Below are 9799 nucleotides of genomic sequence, written 5' to 3' on the forward strand. Positions count from 1 at the left end.
GCCAACCTGGAAGTAAGTGTTCCGGTTTGTGAACTTTTTTTTGGAAGCTGAACGTGCTCCGTTTTGAGTGTCACACTTCCGTTTTGAGTGTTACACTTCTGTTTTGAGTGTTACGCTGAGGTCTGTCTGTTTTTGCCATTTATTTTCCTTTTTTGTTTTTGCGGCTCGCTTTTTGTTTTGTTTTTGTGACTGAGTGGAACCCAGTTCAGCTACTGATGGATTGATTGTGTGACTGCAGTACACTGTTTATTGCTTTCATTTTATGGATCAATGGTCTCATTAGATTACTTTCTAGGGGAAAGCACGCCTTGGTTTTGAAACGCTTTAGTTTTGGAACGGACTTCCAGAACAGATTAAGTTTGCGAACCAAGGTACCACTGTAATCCAAAACCAGCTGCAGGTCCAAGTTTGGGAAACCCTGGTCTAAATGAAATGCGCCTGTTTTCCCCCTTTAATTAGGGCAGCCAAGGCTTAAGTCTCCCCTCTGCCATGAGCACACAAAGGGCTCATCCCTACGCCCCATGATTTCTAGGCACAGACCCTCTTTCCCTGGAAAACCCTGCTGTTTGCTGCTGAATCAGAACAAATGTCAATAAAGAGAAAACCCGACTGATGTTTGCTCCAATTCAGCGCTAAACAGCAGGTTTTCCTGAGGGTAAGTGGTGGGTGGAACAAGAGGAAGTGTACAAGAATCCTAAAGTTCATCCCAAGAAACTTCCAGGAAGATTCAATTGGTGTCAATGGAAGTTTCCCTTCCAGAGCAAATAAAAGCTTGCGAGGTGAGGGGGCTTTAGCAAAAGAAGGGTTATCACCCCTCTCCTGAATGCCATTCTTCCAATCCTCCCCCTCCCCCATGGCTGCTGTCATTAAACAGGCACATTAAATGCAATTCTCACAGAAGGACCCTCTCTTTCCAGAACTGTCTTATGCATATCTACTTAGTCACTGAGTACAATTGCTCTCAGGTAAATAGGTATAAAATTACAGCCTTGGTGCCAAAACAAATGTGATGTGATCTTACGGCCTCAATTACCACCTGTACTATATGAATGTACAGCACAGCGGGTGGCGCTGTGGGTAAAACCTCAGCGCCTAGGACTTGCCGATTGCAAGGTCAGCGGTTCGAATCCCCGCGGCGGGGTGCGCTCCCATCGTTCGTTCCCAGCGCCTGCCAACCTAGCAGTTCGAAAGCACCTCCGGGTGCAAGTAGATAAATAGGGACCGCTTACCAGCGGGAAGGTAAACGGCGTTCCGTGTGCTGCGCTGGCTCGCCAGATGCAGCTTGTCACGCTGGCCACGTGACCCGGAAGTGTCTGCGGACAGCGCTGGCTCCCGGCCTATAGAGTGAGATGAGCGCACAACCCTAGAGTCTGGCAAGACTGGCCCGTACGGGCAGGGGTACCTTTACCTTTACCTTTTACTATATGAATGATGACACTTGCCTACCATACATGGATACTGTGAGGATTGCTGACCTAATGGCAGCATCAGCATGCCACAGTAAACCAAGACAGGGATCTATAGTCTTCAGACTGCAGATCCCATCCAGAGCCGTCTTTCCCAGAGGGGTTAGTGGCACATCGTGCCGGGGCGCTGGCCTCTCAGGGGTGCCGTCAGCTGCGCCCCACCAACCATAAGGCTGGTGGGCATGCAGCTTCCCTCCCAAGCCTCTTCGGGAGGAGAGAGATCCCCACAGAGGCTTAGGATGGGAGCTTCGCCCCACCAACTATATGGCTGGTGGATGTGCAGCTTCCTTCCCAAGCCTCTGTGGGGATTGCTCTCCCGAAGCATGGGGGAGAGTTGCGCCTCCCCCCCCCCAGATGGCTGGCAGTGTGCAACTACGGCCACCCCAACACTATCTGTGGTAATTTGGGGGCACTGGGCGGATATTTGCACCCTGGCGCCGCATCTGCTAAAGATGGCCCTGATCCCATCATCTCCTCGTTGCCCATGCCTTAGGGCTGGTGGGTGTTGGCAGAGGTGCTGAGTTGTGCCCAAAATTGGGGGGGGGGGTGTCACCACGTATGTCTGCTGCAGCTGATGAAAAATGAGTTTTGAGTCCACAAAAGCTTAGTCCATGTAAGAACATAATAGCCCAAGTGGATCAGACCAAAACATCCTTTTTTCACAGTGGCCAATCCAATGCCTAGGGGGAGTCTGCAAAGCAATGTATGAGGGCAACAGCAACTGCAGTCCAGAGGCAATATGCAGCCATCATGACAAGTAGCGACTGAGAGTCTTAACCTTCATGAAATTGTCTACTCTAAACCCTCTTTAATGCCAGCCAAGATAGTGGCCATTTTTTTATATATATAATAATATTTATTAAAATTTCAGAGGAAATACAAAAATATAAAAAAAGAGAAAAAAGAAGACAAAAAGAAGACAAAAAGATACAAAATACAGAAAAATAAAAATAAAAATAGTTAAAAACAAATCAGTCATTCCATATCCTATCTTTCATCTGCCTATTTCCCTGACTTCCTCACACCTCCCTTTTTTTGTATCCTGATTCAGTCATTGTTTCAGCAAATCCTTTCTATATTTTATCTTATAACCAATTAATTAACTCTATACATCCTATCTATCTTTCACCATATTCTGATGTTCAATTTACCTTACTTTATTTAACCTTATCTTACCATAAAATACCTTAACCTTATCTTAGCATAAAATACCGTAAAATACCTTAAAACTTAAAAACTTAATACTTATTTGTCCTTATATAATTTCTGCTAAAGCCAGACAATTTCATTCCAACATTCTCCCTAATATTCATTAATTTTACACTAGTTCCCAAAATAAAAAATTTTCTTTATAGACTCTTCCAGTTTTCATCCAACGTCCCTTCTTCCTGGTCTCGGGTTGTGTCAGTCCTTATTATCCAATTCCATCTAGTCCATCAACCTGGTAGTCGGATATCCGAGGCTCTTAAGTCTCTTCCATGCCCCTTCTGCAGATCTTTTTCTTCTTGTTTATGCTTGCACTTTTCCTTGTCTTTTGTTGGTCTCTTTCTTAGTTTCTTTCCTTTCTCCTTAGGGAGTAGGTCTCCGGGGAATTTCCATCCATCTCCCCACGTCAAACCAGCCCATTCCCCACAGTCCCACTCCCCACAGTCATCAATATAATCCAAAAGATCTTTAACAGCATATTTCAAAATCTCTCCAAAGTTGAGAGCCTCCTCAGCTCCAGATTCCTTCAGGACTAATTCAAGTTCATTCTTCCAAAACAGCGGCTTATACTCCTGCAGGGCCTCGGGTCTCACCATTTGTGTTGCTTGAGGTAGCACCGTAGCTTCCTCCATTATTATCTGCCCTTGCATTTGCCCAGTCGAACCAGTTTCCTGGATTAGTCCCTGTATAATTTCTATGTCAATATTCCCTATTTGTCCACATTCACTAGTTGCAACAGTCATCAAATCCAACTTCTCATTCATCAAATCCACCTTCTCATGCAACTGCTCCAGCAAAGCACTTGTCTTGCAAAAAGCAAGCACCCGGACTTCTTCCAAACACATTTTTATTCAAGGTCAAAGTCTGGTCCCACGATGTTAATCTCGCAGCTGTGAAATTCCCAAGTAAACTGCAGCAGCAATTTGACAAGCTCCCTCTAGAGGATACAATTTCTATTTGTGTCCATCTTTTTAAATCATGTCCAACAAAAGAAAGTTACTTTCAGTTTTCAAATATTTTGTTTCTTTAGAATGCAACAGTCAGCAGTGGAATCAATTTGTTTCTCTTTTTTCTTGCTATCTGTCAAAATGTTCCATTCACAGTCAATGAACGTCTCCGATAATTTCTGTCTCTGGCACCCCGTTCCCAGGTTTGAGACGGTGGAAACTTATTTTCCTTTACTCCCTCTCCAGCAGGCTTGAACAGTTTAATTCCCCCCCCCTTTCTCCTGCTTCCAAGGGGGTTTTAATGGTTTTAAAGCGACTTTCCAGGCTATTAGCTTACAAGATTTTTGCTTCAGTCTATTTACAGAAAGAGGAAGGCGGACTTCCTGTTTTGAACCTTCCCGCTTCGGTGCCAAATTAAAATATTTCTTGATCCAATTTTCCGTTTCTACTCACGGGTACTTGTTTAGAGTCCAATTGTCGACAGGAAAAAGTCAGCGCTCTCCGGCAATGGCAATGCGGCTTCCCTCCGTGAAAATAGCAGTCAGTTCGCAGCACCGCGCCGATCACCCTCCTTCGCTCCGGAGCCCCAAAATGGGGTTCCCCGCGAATAGGGGAGGCGCTCCTGGTGCTCTGCCGAACCCCACGTTCCCAGGCTTCTTCCACCTGGGATTTCTAGCGGGTCCCCACCTTCGCCGCGGTGGGTAGACCCAGTTTCCACGGAGACAGTTCCTCCGGTCGGAGGAACTCCGCCATTTCGCCGATGGCGCTAACCCGGAAGTCCGATGGTGGCCTTCACTACATCTCATGGTAGCAAATCCTGCAGTTTAATGATGTGCTTCCTTGTGTCTGTTTTGGATCTTCCCACATCCAGCGTCATCAGATGGCAAATAATGCAGGTGTCGGTCTAGAAGGTGCCCCAGGACTTTTCCAGGTAGAAAGAGATGCCAAAATTAAATCAGAATTGATGTAAACCTATGCAACAATGCTACAGTTTCAGGCAGCATCAGGGAGGCAGCTTTCTTCTCTCAGTGCTGAAGTTAAAGTGGTAGGAAAGGTGTCTCTAGAGCAGGGGTAGGCAACCCAAGGCCCAGGGACTGGATACGCCCCAATCGCCTTCTCAATCCAGCCCACGGGTGGTCCAGGAATCAGCGTGTTTTTACATGAGTAGAATGTCTCCTTTTATTTAAAATGCATCTCTGGGTTATTTGTGGGGCATAGGAATTCATTCATTTTTTTTTCCAAAATATAGTCTGGCCCCCCACATAGTCTGAGGGATGGTGGACCGGCCCACAGCTGAAAAAGGTTGCTGACCCCTGCTCTAGAGGGTGATTTGCAGTTTGAAGATAAGCTGAGAAGCTGAGTGCTACAGTCAGTGGGGAAGAATGCACCCTGGCTATTGTCCTTGCAGCGGACGGCAGCATGGGAATCCTCACAACCGTCATGTGACTTTTAGGTGCAAGACATGCTGATCATGCCTGACATCAACAAAAGCGAAAAGCCTCTGTCTGGGAACACCCTGAGTCAGAACTTGCCCAAACTAGCTGCTCACTTTCTGGAAGTGCTGGTTTGAGGCTCTGGGTTGTGTACATCAGACAGGGAGCACCATTTAAAGAGGGTGGGGACAGTTGCCTCCCCAGCCCCCTCCTCACCCCATTGTGCTTCAGACCACACACCATTATTCCTCAGGAGCATCTCTGCATTGCTGGTGACTCTGTGGTATAAAAAGTAACCGCAGCAAATGCCTTTGAACATACTGCAGTTCAGTTTCGCAATTTAACCCTGAGCGAGTCTTTGAACCTTGCTGTGAATCGCCTCTAAAAGGCCAGCTTCGTCATGCTTCTGCTTCAGTTGTCATCTAGCACAGGCCATTCCATCAGGCTACAGGAAAGCGAGAGAGGAGATCGCACCTGTAGCCATTGCATCTGCTCTGGGAAAGATGGGACTACAGGTCCGCTCTGTTGGCTCTGCTGAAAGACCAGCACCTTTTGGCTCCAAATTGCTCCATTCCAGCTATTCACTGCGAGAACTTTGTAACTTAAACTAGTTCTTAAACTTTGCTTTTTTCTTCCTCCCTCCCAGTACCTTTTCCTTTTGTGTCATATCTTTTATATTATTAATCGGAAGGAAGGAACTGCCATATCTTTGATATTGGAAGCTGCTCTGGACACCCTTTTCAGCTAAAGAATAGCATAAAACTACTTTAGGTAATACAGATTATAGAGGGGGGGCATAGGTACTATGCTTTTGCTTTTGCTGGGGGGGTGTGGGTGGAGAAGCAGGATTTGTGGATTTCATTAAAGAGCTCCTTCTCCACTACCCCCTGCCAAATTCCAAGCCCTGAAATAAAATATAGCAGAGTTTGCCCCCAATTCCCCCCCCCCTGAATAAAATGAATCAGCTAATAAAACCACCTCCGTTTGAACGATCCAAATATTTCTGACTCAGTTGCAAGTTCTGCATTTAAACTGAGCACAAACCATTGCTAGCTATCCATCATTATCCTTTCTGGAGAAACTGTCCCACCGATTAAGCAGACAAATTCCTTTTGCCTTATGCGCGCCTCTGTGTGGTATTTCCAAGAGAAGGGGGCTGGTGGGGGGTGGGGGACAGGAGGGGAACAAGAAAAGTGGGAGGAAAGGGAAAGGAAACATGGTCTCTCACCCGGGCTCATTTACTATGTGCCCCTGAGGAAATTTGTTTTGAAAATATCTGACACTCACTGTAGAATCTGATTAATTCCCAAGGTAAAGATTTTACTCTTCAAAAGTACTTTCATGAGTTCTGGGGATCAGTCATGTCTGGCAGGGATGATTAGGCAGAAAGAGAAGCAAGTTGCTTGACTCCATCAGAGGCAATGAAATCACCTCCAGCTTCTCTTCGGTTTGGTGGTGGAATCTTAACAAGACTCCCAGAGAGCCCCCTTCCGACACGTCAGATACACACACAGAGACACACACACACAGAGAGAGAGAGAGAGAGAGAGAGAGGGAGAGAGGGAGAGAGGGAGAGAGGGAGAGAGGGAGAGAGGGAGAGTCTTAGCTAGAAGGGTCTGATTCATACAACCATGTTGGTGGGAAGTACACTGCCATTTAGGGATAGACAACTCTGGGATGGTTTCTTTCCATTTCTAATTTTTCCTGTCTTAAGTTCGGTTCTCCACCTTTCTGCATCAATTTGCATTTATATATACACATATATATATAACCTCATTTGATGCTTTTGAATTGTGGTGCTGGAGGAGACTCTTGAGAGTCCCGTGGACTGCAAGAAGATCAAACCTCTCCATTCTGAAGGAAATCAGCCCTGAGTGCTCACTGGAAGGACAGGTCCTGAAGGTGAGGCTCCAATACTTTGGCCACCTCATGAGAAGAGAAGACTCCCTGGAAAAGACCCTGATGTTCGGAAAGATGGAGGGCACAAGGAGAATGGGATGACAGAGGACGAGATGGTTGGACGGTGTTCTCGAAGCTACAAACATGAGTTTGACCAAACTGCGGGAGGCAGTGAAAGACAGGAGTGCCTGGCGTGCTCTGGTCCATGGGGTAACGAAGAGTCGGACACAACTAAATGACTAAACAACAACAACATATAACCTCGTGAAAATAAATCTTCATTTTAAAGTGAATTTCTCTCTAAATGGATGCAGTTGTGTCTAATCTACACTATTTTGCAAAATAATGTCCCCTGTTATAACGCATTATCGTTATTACTATGTTGTATGCCTTACTTGGCTGGAGAGTTGCATTGCAAAATTCAGAGAAGTGAGAATGTCAAAAGGTGGTTTGGGGAGGGGTTCAACATAGCGCTATGGCAATCATTCCAATGGAACAATTCCCTCTCCCCTCATCTCCCCGCACATTGTTCTGGGGGGTCGCTCACCTCCCTGAACCAAATTTGGATGCACTGGGGAGCAGTGGGGAGGGAAATCCTGTTTCACTAGCAGAAGTCCTTGCACGAGCTTCTGCTAGGGGGACTCATCAGTTGATTCCTGCCCCCTGTATTGCTCTTTCAATCTGTTTTCATATTTTAACTATTGTATGCTTTAAAGCATGACTGTGATTCCCCCCCCCTCAATTTTCTCACTTTACGAAATAAAATAAATAAGTTATCCCACACACATTCAGACAAGCAAAACTATCAATTAAGACTCCAAATCTCAGAGTGACTGTAAAGGAAGATGAGAAATGGACCAGGTGTAAGCCAGTTGGGAGGACTTTTGTTAATAATAATAATAATAATAATAATAATAATAGTTAAATTTATATCCTGCCCATCTTGCTGGGTTTCCCCAGCCACTCTGAGCAGCTTACAACACAACAATGCATCAAACATTAAAAAATAAAACAAACAACAAACCAACCAAGAAACCAATAATAATAATAACAATAATAGCAATAATAAACAGTTTACACTTATACCCAAATTAAAATAACCGCCAACCCCAGTTAAACATTTAATCCACATCAACCCGACAAAAACAAAAGCAAAACTGGACCCTTTTAAAACATTTACCCAGTTGTCCCAACCCCAGAGTTGTTCCAGCAATGTCTCTCCAACCTCCCAGGAGCCTCTTTTAGGAAGGACACAAAGTGACTTCAAATCAGTGTGAATGTAAGTACAAATATGCATCCATGAATACAAGGGAATAATACAAAAATGAAATTAAAACAACAGCAACAATAAAAAGTACTGTGTATTTTGGGTCTATGGACCGCAATAAAGTTGTGTGTGTGTGTAAATAAAAAAAAACAATACAGTGCCATGCATTCCAAATTCCAGTATAATAGGATGGTGGATTTTTACTGTGGCCCTTATTGCTAACATAAAAAATATGTGAGTGCAAAGTCAAAACAAATTTATGTGATTTTTTTTTAATACCATGAAGAAATATCATTTTGAGTCACTATTTCCATGAGGGCTAAATATCACACCTGTAGTCCAACGGCACACATTATAAGTATCTCCAGTGTTTGGACAATGTAAATCTAGATGCAATGAACAATTGGCCAATTAATTTTTAAGCTTTTGTTTTTTATTTCAATATACAAGTGCTTTCAGCTTGCTTGGACAAAGGGAAGCGAATGCTTCAGTAAATGGAAACTCTGAACAACCACAAGCAACATGCGGCTAATAATGTACTGACAATAAATTTATAACATTATATTGTTTCACAATTCATAAACAGCAAACATGTAACACGTGCATAAAGTCACAAATAATAGGAGTCAAATAAATGTTCCATGAACAGAAAAAGTAGGCGTGGCCAGTCACTATCAAAGACCACTAAGATGGAGGCGAAATGCCTTTCAACGGTCAATATCCTGCAAATATGCGGTGATAGATGCTCCAAACGTAGAAATAAGGTATTCCGAGCACAGCAAAAGACAGCAGCAAACAGAACAGTTTTTCCTGGACAGATGAACTGTTTCAAAGATGATTCTTCATCAGCAAATAGATTGTCCCCAGAGGTATATCTAATAGCAATGGATCAGCAATCACTTAAAAGTAAATGGAAAGTCAGGTGCTGATCCCAGACAAAGGCACTAAAAGAACAAACTTTATTGAAAAACTTTAAAATATACTAAATTAAAAGTTAGAAAACAAATCTCATATGTAAGGGTAACCCTGGAAGGTGTTGGCCTATCACTCAACATCCAAAAAACCAAAGAGCTGCACCAACAAGTACAAAATAACCCCTCTGCAGCACCACAAATCCAACTCAATGGTGTAACGTTGGAAAATGTCAATCACTTCTCCTACCGATGCAGTTATCTTTCCACAAGGGCCAACATTGATGCCGAAATCCAGCATCGCCTGAGCTCTGCAAGTGCAGCTTTCTCCCAATTGAAGTGCAGAGTTTTTGAGGACCAGGACATTCACAGGGAAACCCAAATGCTTGTTTACAAAGCTATTGTACTACCAACCTTACTGTATGCTTGTGAAACATGGACCACTTATAAACACCATCTCCAACTCCTCAAAAGATTCCATCAATGGTGTCTCCGGAAAATTTTACACATCACTTGGGAAGACAGGTGAACTAATATCAGTGTACTGGAGGAAGCAAAGATCACCAGTGTTGAAGCAATGATTCTTCAACATCAACTTTGTTGGACTGGTCAGGTTGTGTGGATGCCTGATGATTGTCTTCCAAAGCAACTACTCTATTCCGAACTTAAA

Source organism: Podarcis filfolensis (assembly GCF_964270895.1).
Source record: "Podarcis filfolensis genome assembly, chromosome: 3".
NCBI classification, from domain to species: Eukaryota; Metazoa; Chordata; class Lepidosauria; order Squamata; family Lacertidae; genus Podarcis; species Podarcis filfolensis.